Source organism: Pristis pectinata, chromosome 16 (assembly GCF_009764475.1).
Source record: "Pristis pectinata isolate sPriPec2 chromosome 16, sPriPec2.1.pri, whole genome shotgun sequence".
NCBI lineage: Eukaryota > Metazoa > Chordata > Chondrichthyes > Rhinopristiformes > Pristidae > Pristis > Pristis pectinata.
The window spans coordinates 38,021,783-38,036,404 of record NC_067420.1 but is presented as its reverse complement, the minus strand read 5'-3'; the positions used below and the strand labels follow the sequence as shown (position 1 = coordinate 38,036,404).

The following is a 14,622-nucleotide window of genomic DNA, read 5'->3' as shown; positions in this document are numbered from 1 at the left end:
CACCTATCACTGCTCTGCTTTTCCCTCCTATATATTGGCCTTCCCCTTTTCCTATCTTCAGTCCTGAAGAAGGGTCCTGACCCGAAACGTTGACCGCCTGCTTTTCTCCACGGATGCTGCCTGGCCTGCTGAGTTCCTCCAGCATCATCGTGGTTTTCATGCTGATAAATGATAGTCGTTTCCTCAGTTTTATGCCTTACTGTAGTGCTCCTTCTGTGAGCAAGTTCCTTCTTTGTGCACACAAAATAAGACCCCTCAACTTTCATGATCAGAGAAGTGTCAAGGTTTCAGAAGTGCTTGTGGCTGATTAGTTATCCTGTCATTACACTCATCAGTGAATATAAACCCATCATAAGCCAGTTCTCTCCTCTTTGGGTGGGAGCTGGATCCCACAGTGAGTGGGACCCCATGCCCCTCCTCTCCTCTGCCATTATAATTAAACCTGGAACAGCCTCTGCACTCATGATCCAGGCTGTGTTTACATCCACAACAGATGCGGTGCAATTCCATTTCAGTAACTAGGTAAAATGGAAGAGAGTAGGATAATAAATGTCAGCTGCTTAGAGGAGCATTAAGCAAATTTTTTTCTGCCTTCCCCGAAGTCGACGTTATAAAACAAACATAAGTAATGGAGAATGAAGAGTCCACTGACATTGAAGAATTTAATATCAGTAAAGTAAATTTACCAGAAACCTTCTAGCTCTTGGACCTGATGGCTTGCATCCAGGATTCTAAGTAGTACAGAGATATCGACTGCATAAGTGATAATCGTCCTAAATACCACAGATCCTGGAATGGCCCCAGCTGAATCAAAGATGACAAGTGCATCACCAGAAATGGGGAATTAAAGACTACTGGCCTGAAGCAAAAAAAAACACAAAAAAATGCTGTGAACACTCAACAGGTCGGGCAGCATCTGTGGAAAGGGAAACCAAGTTCATGGTTCAGCACCACGACCCTTTGGCAGAACTGAGGAAGAGACAAAACACGTTAGCTTTAAGTTGCAGAGAAAGTGTGGGAGGGTGCGATGGATGGGTTGGACAAAAGGGAATAGCTCTGATACACTGGGGCTGGAGTTGCTCTGGGAATGAGTTGTTAATGGGGCAGTTAAAGGATGACAAGGTACGAGAGGTTGCAAGCAGCAGGTCAGAGTGTACGGTGGAGACACGGGAGACTGCAGATGCTGAAACCCGGAGCAAAAAAAAAACTGCTGGAGGAACTCAGGTCAGGCAGCATCTGCAGGGGGAGGGAAGGAATTGTCAACGTTTCAGGTTGAAACCCTACATCAGGACTGAGAGTGGAGAGGGAAGACAGCCAGTGTGTATGAGTGAGAAGCAGGGGGCAAGACGGGCAGGTAGGAGATAGGTGGACCGAGGAGGGGGGCGAGACAGGGGCAGGTAGGAGATAGGTGGACCGAGGAGGGGGCTAGTGTTGCCCTCTCTCTCCTTCCGATCCACCTCCAGTCCTCTCACTTTTGTTCCCCTTCCCATAACCCCAAGTCTCCCATCATCATCCCCCTCATGGTTCCATCCATCTACTACCCACACATTTCACCCACCAGATCCCCTCACCCATCTGGTCCATCTCTCCCCTAATGGTTCCCATGATCACCTCTCTCATCAGATTCCAGCACTCGAAGCCTTTGTGTTCCTGCTCATCACCCTCCGGCCTGTCTCCACCTTCACCCTCCCTGGCTCCATTTCCTCTTGTCTGCTTCCACCCATCACCCACTTAGACCACAAGACAGGAGCAGAATTAGGCCATTCAGCCCATCGTCTGCTCCACCATGCGATTATGGTGGATTTATTTTTCCCTCAACCCCATTCTCCTGCCTTCTCCCCATAACCTTTGACACCCTTACTAATCAAGAACCTATCTACCTCTACTTTAACTATACCCAATGACTTTTCTTTTTAAAACAAAGGTCCCTGTCTCACCCCTGCTCAATCTTTCACTTCTCCCAATCCCCCACCTGGCTCCATGTGCCATCGTCCTTCATCCCTCCCTGGTCCACCCATCACCTACCGGCCCGCATCTCACCCCACCCCCTCTCCTCTTTACACCATCCCTCTCAGTCCTAATGCAGGGTCTTGACCCAAAATGTTGACAATTCCGTTCCCCCTCCAGAGACGCTGCTCGACCCACTGAGTTCCTCCAGCAGATTGTTTTTTTTTTAAGGTCGGGATGTACTGACAGAGGGGAAACTAAGCAACATCGCAGACAGAAGACTTCCAGCCAAACAGCAGTTCTGACACGGATGAGGAAAGCAAGTCAGAAGTTGGAGAATTCAATATCGACAGCAGAAGGCTGCAACACACCCAAACAAAAGATGAGATGCTTATTCTCATCTTGCATTGGGCCTTATAATGCACAAGGCCACAGACAGGTGGGTTAAAATGTAAATGGAACAGAGATTTAAAGCGACAGGCAACAGGAAGCTCAGGTTCATCCCTGCACACTGAGTGCAGGTTCTGCAAAGCAGTCACCCAATCTGCATTTGGTTTGTCCACTGTAGAGGAGACCACATTGTGAACACAGATTGCAGTACACTACATTGGAAGATGTGCAAGTGAATCAGTGCTTCACTTGGAAAAACTGGGTCTAGTGACCCAAACAGTTTCAAGAACACCACCTCATCTTCCCGAATTGAACACAAAAGTATTCAATCCCTACACAAAATCACTGGCAAAGACCTACTGAGGTAAATGGCTTGATCCTGTGGTGTAAAGTCCTGTGCAAGTCTAACGTCTTGTAAGAGTGAGAGGTGGAGTTAGCTTGCTGAATCGTCTCAGAGGAGGTGGCCAAAGTCCGAGACCAAGAGATTAAACATAGTCACTTCATAACTGGTTGCATCATCCAACTGAACCAATAATACCCTTTGCCTTCCAAAGTCCAGTCAATGGTTCATAAAGAAACTAATACAAAAATAAAGGCAGAAAATGCAAGAACAATGTTTTATTTTTTTTAGAAACTGTGGCCATCTCAATTATAAATGAGAGGGTCTGCTGCATCGCAACAAGGACTCTATATTCACATTCAATATGTTGCTGAAGTAGATCTTTCAATACTGCTGCATCCAGTTAAAATCCAAAAGATCAAATTGTTTAGACAAGTACTGCAAAATCAGCAGGTGACCATTGACTAGGTTTTTTTTATTCTTTCTACAATGGTGAAAATTTTACAACCATTCAACCGGCTCCATCCAGAGAGCGCACAGATAAATTAAGATACAGCAGGGAGGCTGGCTGGTGTCATAAATAGTGTGTGGTAATAGGATCACAATAAGCTAATTGAGAACTGCAATTTCCTCACACATTGAGGTTTAAAGCCCTGTTCCGTATCACTATGGTAGGAGTTGGACGAGTGCCATTCTGTTCTGAATCACGTTTGGGCATAACAGCTGTAACCATGATCTTTAAAAGAAATATACTTCTAAATCTGAGCCCGCAGCAGAGTGATATTTACCTGTCAGGTAGAGAGAAAGCTTAAACATCAGTTGTGCATCTGATATAATTCCTTTCTTCTTTAAGCTGAGGTAATTGAGCTTGCTTTCTTCTGATATGCAAGCTCACTTATCATAGAGCTGACCTCTGCTCTTCAATTTCTCAGTACTGCAACAAGATTTTTCTTGCTTATTTTTTGCTTTTTAATCCCCTTACTTGTACCTATGGCAGATCTGAACTAGGTCTAGGCTAGGTCTTTATTCCTTGGAACGCAGGAGAATGAGGGGCAAGTTTATAGCAATGTTTAAAATTATGAGAAGCATAGGTAAGGTGCATGGTGACAGTCTTTTCCCAGGGTAGGGGAGTCCAAAACTAGGGGGCATAGGTTTAGGGTGAGAGGGGAAAGATTTAGAGAAGGTACCAGAGGGGCAATTTTCCCCACACGGAGGATGGTATGTGGAATGAGCTGCCAGAGGAAGTGGGTGAGGCAGGTGCAATAGTTTTATTTAAGCAGCACTTGGATAGGTGCATGGAGGGGGAGGGACAGGGTTTAGAGGGATTATGGGCTAAACTCAGGAAATTGGGACTAGCTGAGTGGGCCTGTATCCATGTTGTATTGCTCTATGACTATGAACGTACTGCACTACTCTGCCATTGAGGAGTGTGCATGACCCTTGAACAGTGAGTTGTCTCAGGCTATTTGACTGCAAGGACAATCCAGTCACGATGCAACCGTCATACAAGCAGCAGAGATTGTTAGCAATGGGTCAAAATCACAAATCCCAGCTAATTTCCCTCTTCCTTGACCATTGGCCATTCCTAAATCCATCTTCTGTTGACCTGAAGGTCACCAGAACCTGGCCTTTGTACAGAAATCTTAACATGGTAGAATTAGTAGATTGGTTTATTATTGTCACATGTACTGACATACAGTGAGAAACTGACATATAGTTTTGCATGCCATTCATATAGATCATTTCATCATCACTTCAGTACATCGAGGTAGTACAAGGGAAAACAATAGCACAATGAAGTATTACAGTTGCAGAGAAAGTGCAGTGTGCAGGTAGACAATAAAAGGTGCAAGGTCATAATGAGGTAAACAGAGGTCAAGAGTCCATCTTATCGTACTAGGGAAATGCTTAATAGTCTTCTAACAGCAGGATAGAAGCCGTCCTTGAGCCTGGTGGTACGTGCTTTCAGACTTTTGTATCTTCTGCCCGATTTTGGGGTGGGGGGGGTAGTGGGGGCAGACAGGATGGAAAGGAGGGAGGATGTCTGAAGTGGGAGGGGTCATTGATTAAGTTGACTGCTTAACAACCTTCACAGGTCAAACAGAATTTAAGTATTAGAACGCCCAGCCAAAAGACTGGTCAAAGTGCCAGATTGCAAGCAGCAATGTAGTGGGTTTACAAGACAAGACAGGTAACTGAAGGCCCAGCTGCCAGTGATGGAGTGAGAGAAACATCAGGGATTCACAAGGGGCCAAAACTGCAGGTGCATGGGAATTTTGTAAGGGTGTAGGTTTGGAGGTCACAGAATTAGGAAGTTACCAATAGCCAATGAAGGTCAGCGAACACTTGGTTGATAAGGGGAGTGGGACGGTGTGGACACAGGCAGAGTTTTCAATGGAATGTTGATGGAATGCCCAGGTGAGCAACAACCAATGACAGGTTGGCTACCAAACCTTCCACCGAGCTCAATTAACAGATCCCACCTCTGCTCTTTCATTTCTTATCACTACTGCAAAAATATTTGCTTATTTTTTATTTACTTTTTATCCCCTCAAGCCATTTGAATGTATTCCATTACTCCGCCCTAGGTATGTTTGCCTAAGAATCTGTGGAAAGTTTGACCTGTCAGAGTCATACAGCACGGAAACAGGCCCTTCATCCCAATTGGTCTATGCCAACCAAGATTCCCCATCCAAGCTAGTCCCATTCGCCCACGCTTGGCCCATATCCTTCCATCCTTCTTGTCATTGGTTGCTGCTTTCCTGGACATTCCCTCAACACTCTCCATGCGTTTTGACAGTGAGCTGTGCTGTTAACTGGATAACTAACCTAGCAAACAATTAAAACAAAAAGTTTAAATTTTAGGGTTCTGTTTGCGAATAATAGAAGGAAAGCTTTAGCAGGCAGAATGGGGATGTGGGAACATAAAAGTGATGGAAGGTGTCATCAATAAAGCAGCCAGCACTTGCTCACCAATAACCCACCCCCTGATGTCCAGTTTGGGTTTTGTCAGGGCCACCCAGTTCCCTTGGTTCAACCATGAACCAAAGAGGTGATTTCTCAAGGCAAGTTGAGTGACAGGTCTCGACATCGAGGCAGCGGTTGACCAAGCGTGGCAGGAGGTACAAGAGCCTGAAGACGCGCAACTCAAGGTTCAACTTCGTCCCCACTGCCATCAGGCTCTTGAACAGACCTGAAAACATAACACTACATTTCCTGCTCTCTCTCTCAACTTGCACCAATATTTTGTTGTTTATGTTAATTTAAGTTTACGTTAACTTTGTTTGTAGTGTACTGTGCTGCTGCTGCAAACACTTAATTTTCGTGGTGTTTATACTCTGTATGCCCGTGACAATAAACTTTAATATCAAGGAACCCTAGTAAAACTGGTCAAAACAGTGATTGATCAATCAACCCATCCCCAGATATCCCTGCAGGAGTTTCGCCGGGTACTGTCCTAGCCCCAACTATTTTCAGTTGCTGCATCAGAAACCTTCCTTTCACGTGAACGGCAGTGGGGATAGTCACTGATGTTTGCACAATATTCAATTCCACAACATTCAAACATTGGCTGATAGGTGACAGGTAACCTTTGTATCACACAAGTGTCAGGCAGTGATCTTCTTTAAAGAACCAGTCTGATCATTTTCCCATGACATCAAGTGGCATTAGTATCACCAAATTCCCCCACCATCAACATTCTAAGGGGGTCACAGAAACTCAACTGGATCAGCCACATAAATACAGTGTCTACAAGACCACAATGGACACAGGTTATCCTCTGGAGAATGACCAACATTGCTGACGCCCAAAAGCCTTTCCACCATCTACAAGATGGGATCAGCTGTGGGATGGAATAATCTCCATTCATCCGGCCAAGTTCAGCTCCAACAATACTCAAGAAGCTTGATACCATCCTGGAAAAAGTAGGTACCATTTCAACCATCCTGAAATTCATTCCCTCCACAAGAGTGGCTGCAGTATGTACCACTTACACAATGCACCAGTTGCATGTCAAGGCTACACCAAAAAAAAATCTTTCAAACTCGCCACCTGTATCTAGAAGCACAAGCACAGCAGGCACATGGGACAACCACCACTCACAGTTCCCTCCTCAAGTCTCACACCATCCTGATTCGGAAATGAATCACAGCTCCTTCATCATCACGAGGTCAAAGTCCTAAAGCTTCCTCCTCAACAAGCACCATGGGAGAACTATCACCAGAAGGAGGTCACCAACAGCTTCAAGGGCAATAAATACTGGCCTTGTCAGCAACACCCAGATCACCACAGAAAACAGATGTTTAAAGACGCCGAGCTATAATTTGAAGCATAAAAGGTGATGGAAGGTGGTTCAATAACAACTTCCAAAAGGAACGGCATAAAAAGGAGAAATTTGCAGGTCTTTGGGCAAAGGGCAAGAGAGTGGGATTAATTAGCCTTTATCATGCAATCAGGATGGACTGAGTAAGATAAGATACCAGTAAATAAGGTGGCGGAAAAGAAAAGTATGGAACTGTGTTTTAAAGATTGTTGTATCTAGTACAAAATCAAAGAGAAACGCTAAATCTAAATAGCTTCGTTAGACCAGAGTTAGGCTGAAATATTTTGGTTTAGGTGCCTTGCTTTACAAAAGAGATCAAGGCCAAGAAGAATTTGTAGGAGAGATGCTGGAAAGTGACACCAGCAATGAAAGGAAATATTTTATGAGGAGCTGTTAATGAAGTGGAAGGTCTTTACATCAAAATAATAATTTTGAACAAATTTTCTCCTAACTGTTATGAGGGATTCTCATAAGACAAATAGGTAAGTTGGCAAGTCAGTAGATGGAGATAAATGCAAGATCTTTGCCAGGTTTTGAACATGTTTTATTATGTAGGAAGAGTGTCTGAGCAGAAACTGCAGTGGCAGCAGAAGCCAAACAGCTTTTAAAACTAAAAATTCTGAAGGACAAGTAATTCAGAGGTACACCCATGTTGTAAAATTCCATGATTGTAGGAAAGTGTGATTTTTAACTATTGTACCTTTCAGTGAGTGCTGCAGAATACTGAAATAGATTTGTGCAGTGAAGAAGGAATTAGAAGGATGCAGGAATCAGTTTGCCAAATTGCCGCATTAATATAGGCGGTTATGTTCTGTGGACTTACAACCCACTTCCACTGGTTACAAACATGAGCAAAGTATTGCAGGTGCCAGAAATCAGAATTAAAATAAGCAAGGCTGCCTGACCAGCTGAGTGGTTCAAGCATTTTCTTTTCTCTTTGAGGTGGTCTCAGGCAGAGATAGTACAGACAATCTCCAGATGACAGACTGATGTATTAAGCTGCCCGAGTAATTTAAACTTTATCTGCACTTTAAGTAATTACTAGGCTGGAGAACCTGGGTTCACATTTGAAATGTTCCAGTTCGCCAGTATTTCAAATCTCATTCATCTGCTTGGATGCATAAACCTAAATCAACAGAGGACTAAACTACTTAATATGACCTAGAATCTGACAAACAAGCATGAGTAATCTTCCTTTTTTGTACAAGTTACAGACATTATCCTATCTCCACGTGAGCAGATGTGCAGAACTGAGTGACCCATGACTATATGCGAGACACCCATCTTTTCAAATTGATCACACTTCCAGGTTCACAAGTGATTACTGTTGTGTCCACCGCTGTGTGAATCGCACTGACAAGATCCTTTACAGGTTCCACATTACCAAACTGGTATCAGTGAAGGTAAAAATTGATAAATTTTACCAAAAAAACTTCCAAAACATTCTCCTTCCCTCAATGAGGATGATCACAAGAGTTAGATGACAGAGGGGGGAGGTTACTCTCCCTTATGCATTGAATCCAGGTCTCCAGTGTCGTGAGGTAGCAGCTCAAATAACTGTGCCATTGTGCAAGGAAAACCAAGGATCACGTAATGAACAGAGCACCACCTGCAAGATGAAATTATTTCCACAAGAGAGAGAAAAATGCCAGAATTCAGACATGAAAGCAACAGTGTTTGAAAGGGAACGATTGCAGTTCATTTTCCAGGTGTGATTTGTCATGGGAATCTGAATGAGATGGTGTTAAAAGGAATTGTGGTGCAATTTTTGAAATGGGGATGGGGACAAGAGGCTAAAGATGCTGGAATCTGGAGCAAAGAACAAACTGCTGGAGGAACTCAGCGGCTCAGGCGACATCTGTGGAGGGAAATGGACAGCCAACGTGTTGGGTCACGACCCTTCATCTGGACTCAATAGAACAGGTGTATGCCCAGCAATTGCTCCCGAAATATCCTTAAAGCAATTAATGATGGCACCAAAGAAATGGAACAGGGAGTCAGTGAAGCCTTGACTCAGAATTCCACTGTTCACCAGCCCATTTTAATCCATAGTATGATAAACTGGAACATTTATTTACTGGTTAATCCTGTGACACAAGATGACTTCATGAACACCATACATGAAAAGCAGTAACATCTCCCACGCTCAGCGTCAGCTGTGATTCAATTAGCAGCACACTCACCTCTGGGTCAGAAAGCAATGGGCTCAAACCGCTCTCCTAGAGCTAAATGCAGGTATTTAAGCTGACAGTCCAGTGCAACTGCACCGCGAGGGATGTTAATTCTTCCATTGATATCTTAAAGTAAAGCCTTCTTTCTAGTCTTTAAGAAGTACATAAGACCCCCATGACACTAGTTTGCAAAGAAGAAAAGCCCAATGAGTAGATAACCTGTTTTTTCAATTAACAACCCAAAAAAGCAGGTTGTCTACTCATTGTCACACTGCTGCTTGGACATATTCCTGCTGCAATACAATACTTTACTCAAAAGCAACACACTTCCTGAGACAGTGAAAAGTGCCACAGAAAGGAGATTTGTTTTCCTCACGTCACAATCTCTTCGCCTGCAAACTGCCAAAGCTCAGTGACCAAGTTCCATTTGACCAAGAATGGCAGCTTTGATGCTAAACACAGTAGCTGTAACTGGCTGCTAGTCAAAAGTCTGAACTAATGAGCGAGAAACAAGTTCAAACCCTGTCAAAATGGAAAGGGTGAGCAGCTTCAAGTTCCTGGGCGTCAACATCTCAGAGGATCCATGTTGGGCCCAACACATTGATGCAATCGTGAAGGCAGCACACCAGTGACTCTGCTTCATTAGGAGTTTGAGGAGATTTGGTACGTCACCAAAAACTCTTGTAAATTTCTACAGATGTACGGTGGAGATCATTCTGACTGGTTGCATCACCGCCTGGTATGGAGGCTCCAATGTGCAAGATTGAAGGAGGCTGCAGAGGGTTGTAGACTCAGCCAGCTCCATCACGGGCACATCCCTCCCTGCCATCGAGGACATCTTCAAGAGGTGGTGCCTCAAGGCGGCTGCATCCATCATTAAGGACCCTCACCACCCAGGACATGCCCTCTTCACGTTACTACCATCAGGGAGGAGGTACAGGAGCCTGAAGACCCACACTCAACGATTCAGGAACAGTTTCTTCCCCTCCACCATCAGATTTCTGAACGGTCCACGAACACTACCTCGTTATTCCTCTTTTGCACCATTTATTTTTGGTAATAGTAATTTTTCTGTCTTGCACTGTACTGCTGCTGCAAAACAACAAATTTCATGACATACGTCAGTGATAATAAACCTGATTCCCACCATGGCAGCAAGGGAGTTTAACTTCCTATTAAATAGATAAATCTGGAATGAAAAGCTAGCAACTGACCTTAACATAAACTTTATCTGGTACAGTAATGACCTTCTGGGAATGATACCTACTGTCCTTTTCTGATCTGCCCTAGAGACAACTCTAGGCCCATCAACATGGTGCACTCATAACTGCCCTGCAAAGTAGACTCGCAAGCCACTTAGTTCAGGGAATGGGTAATAAATATTCATCCAGCTACCGACATCCATACCTATCTCAACAAATAGATTAAAAGCCTCACAGAAGGAAAACCAATCCACTGGTATTGGACAGTCTGTGTCCCATGAAGATAGAGAAGGCTTTTTTTTCTGCCTTTAAGATGTTGGTGCTCCGAGTCAGGAATATAATGTACCTGGAAACTCCTGCACTCATTAGTTAAAGAGCATCCAAAAGCAAAATACTGCATAATCCAAAACAACAACAGAAAATATTGGAGACACTCAGGTCAGGCAGCATCTATGGAGAGAGAAAAATCAAAAAAAAGTCAACATTTCAGGTCAATAACTTTTCCTTTAAACCAGATTGTCCATTACCAGTGCATTGGTTTTCCTTCCGCTTTTCAGGTTAACACTCCTTCTCCACTGATGCTGTTTGACCTGCTGAGTATCTCCAACTCTGTTGTTCAAGTCAAGAGGCTCCAGGATCATTCTCCAACCTGTGCATTTCAGTGGAACTCCACAATTGGTCACATCACTCGTACAAGGAGAAACAAATACCAAACAGTGTACTGTCTCCTGATCATTGATCCTTGCTGAAAAATTCATCCACACAGACAGGAAACAAAACAGCATCAAGTTTGAGCGTGACACACTCCGCAGGTAAACACTCATCACTTAGACACTAAACGACCACTTGAATACTATAAAATCAGGTAGCAAGCCGAGCTGGGGAAAAGTGATCACTTAAACCACAGCATTTCCATAGAAAACATCTCAAAGTTGTTTGATCTCACAATTGACACAACAAACACTGCAGATGCAGCCTGGCTGGCATTTGTTTCTTTTATTGCTAAAACATTACGATAGTGAGCAAAAGCCTGATCACAGATATAGGAAGAGAAAAAGTTGAAGTTTGAGGGAATTTCAGATGGGCGCAAATGACTGAATGCACAGTGCCAATGATACAATGGAAGGGGGTGTGCTTGTTATCCCTCTGCAGTCACTAATCACAAGTGCCCCACACTCTTATGACAGTCAAGTAACAACAGCAGTGCCGATGTTTCAAGATCTCTTGGTTCAGATGCAGACTGAGAACCACATATCCATATCACCACCAGGATCAACAAACAATCTGGTGAAGGAACTCAGTGGCTCAAGCAGCATCTGTTCAACCCGTTGAGTTCCTCCAGCAGATGGTTTGTTGGTCCAGATTCCAGCATCTTCAATGTCTTGTATCTCCACCACCAGGACCATACATTTCCAAACCACAACAATGGGCAACTGCACCCTTGCCACCGAAACCCCAGCCCTACATCTTGCCTCCAGTTGTCACTGCTTCAGAGTACTCCTGGTCAATCTCCTTCCCTCCACCCACCGAAAACATTGCCGCAGAACCTCCGTAGCCCATCTTCTTCACGCCAAGTCCTGTTCAACCATCACTGCCCTTGCAGGTCCACACCTGGATAAGCAGTACCTTGATTTTTTTTGGGAACATTCTCCATCCTCTTCAACCCTATAAACCACTGTGATATCTGCAGTCCTCCCACATTCCAAAGACGTACAGGTTAGGAAGTTGTGGGCGTGCTATGTTGGCACCGGAAGCGTGGCGACACTTGCGGGCTGCCCCCAGCACACTCTACACAAAGATGCACTTCACTGTGTTTTGATGTACGTGTGACCAATAAAGATATGTTATCTTATCTAATCCTTGTACTCAGGCCTCTTGACCAGCTCCAGTTTCTCATTCCAAGGGCTGAAGGGTCCCAGACCTGAAACAGTAACTTTCTCTTTCTACAGACACTGCCTGGCCTGCTGAGCGTTTTAAAGTCCCAATTTTAAAAATCGCTCTGCCAATGACAGCCATGGACTCAGCTGCCAAGGCCCCCAAACTCTGGAATTCCTTTCTCCTCTCTCTATCCTCAAGGCACCTCTAACCTAATGGAGACGCAAGAGAGATTGCAGACGCTGGGATCCGGAGCAACACACAAAAAGCTGGAGGAACTCAGCGGGTCAGGCAGCATCTGTGGAGGGAAATGGACAGTCTATGTTTCAGGTCGAGACATTCATCTAGACTCGTGACCCCTTCTCTTCCCTCAAACCCTCCTCCTCGACATCCCTTCTGGCCTTCTGCCCTCTCTCGATCTTTTCATTTAAGTGCCGACGTGACATCAACACTCGTGACTTCTCCACTCCCCTCCCCTCACCATAAAAATATGAAAAGGTCTCGACCGTCCAACTCCCTCCGTAGATGCCGCCCGACCCACGGAGTTCATCCAGCTTTTTGTGCGTTGCTTTTTAACCAAGCCTTCGGGTTATTTATCCCGACATCTCAGGTGCTCGGTGACCTGGTACAATCTGGGGCGCCCCAGCCACAAACTGGAGCTCTTCCTCGTTGTGTATGTAACCACCTCTATCACAACTCCAGTTAATAGTTGCCTGCGACACTTCACCGCTCCTTCCCCGAGCAGCGCTTAATGAGGATGAAGTGGCCCCAGGGAAAGATACAGACAAAGTGCGCACAACAGTTGGAAACCGCACACTCAAAACATACAGAGGTTCACCCTTCGCCGCCACCGCCCACTTCCAAGGTCAAATTGAACTGAGTGAGAAGATGATGGAGACTCTGCCATCAAGCAACATTTCTATGGCGCCCGGGTTATCACTGGTCCACAATCTCACCTCGTGTTTTACAAGATTAAAGCGACAGACCCCAGGGTGCAGAGAGAATAGAACTGGATGTCACCGTCCTTGATAAATCTCCTCTGCTAACGTCACGCAGGATGTGCAAAGGAAGGGCAAATTTGTCTCCGAAATACAGGCTGGATCAGATCCAAGACCTACATACACAACATTGCAGCGAGCTCTCCAAGTATTGCACCTTGCCGTGCGGACGCTCGGCGCATCGATTTCCTCCTGCCCCTTGTTAGTTGCCGAAAGAAAATACGGACGAGCGCAACTGAAGGAGAGGGGTGTTCGACACCAAAGCTGTATCTCATCCGCCACAAAACGTCCCCGTTTACCCCTTCCTGCGACCTACCCTCCCTGCAGCCGGGAACACATTACCACACAGTTAGCGACAGGGCAAGAACACACCGTATTAATTCGCAAGGGGTCTTAAGGTAACCAATTCAACCCCCTCTCCTGCTGTCAATTGCTAATCTATGTGGGGCGCCGCTGAAAAAAAAATTGTTTAATAGATTTTTGGCCCAAAAGTGGTTTAAAGTCGAACTGTTTCTATCTATATCAATACAGGCGACTAGTTGGGGACATTTGGGGAGTGAATGGACCACGTGTGCAATGTATCCATTCCTCAACATTCCATTTTGCCTAAATTGATACAAAATGTATCGAGTACTTACTGTCAGCGATGACACGTCCCTCGGACCCGGGCGGAATCGCGCCGTTGTTATCTTTGGTCGCTTCTTCCCCTCTGCTGGAAGCTGAACTATGATTGAACGGCGGCGTCACAGCTCCGCTGAGAGACGAATGGACAAGAAGCAAAATAGGGAGGGAACACAAAACCGGCAAACTGCGAGCCGCATTGAAGGAAAGCGTGAGTCACTGTGGCAACAGGCTGCAGCAATCTGCTCCGCCCTCTTTCTGTAACCCACCCCTGGAAATCGTGCTCCGAGAGCGGAGTGAGTGACGGCGGTGGCTCCTCCTCCTCCGAACACTGCCCCGATCACATAACGAAAGCTCCGCTCCATTAACAGAGCAGAGGTCTCAAATGCAAAACAACTCTGGATTGCGTTGGTGCGAGGGAAACTGGATACCATGCTGGTTAAAAATTTAAATCAGTTAATATTGGAAATCATTGCTTATTTACAGCTGGAAGTTATGCTTCAGATTAAAATATTTCCCCCGAAAATATATTTCCCAAAGATGGGCTTGAATTTACATCATATTTCATAGCTCAAATACAGCAAGAGGACCAATCAGTTGCATCCCAGAAGTCAAAATAGGAAGAATTAAAAATTCTTGCATTTCTATAACCCTGGCATTCCGAATACTTTAGGCCAAGGAAGTACTTTTTGAAAGGCAGTCCACATTAGAAAATCGAAAATTAATCTGTATTGGTAATTAGATTTTTATTGTC

General features: G+C 44.9%; 1 protein-coding gene across 2 annotated transcripts in view; it reads right to left on the bottom strand.

The window, feature by feature from the left end:
- LOC127578707 (protein NDRG3-like) overlaps positions 1-14,099 on the bottom strand; it is a 103,712-nt gene extending 89,613 nt beyond the window's left edge. For both annotated transcript variants that reach the window (XM_052031035.1, XM_052031034.1), the window contains exon 1: positions 13,886-14,099. The gene's annotated coding sequence lies outside the window, so the exon portion shown is untranslated. The remainder of the gene's footprint in view (positions 1-13,885) is intronic.
- Between the last annotated feature and the right edge of the window lie 523 nt (positions 14,100-14,622).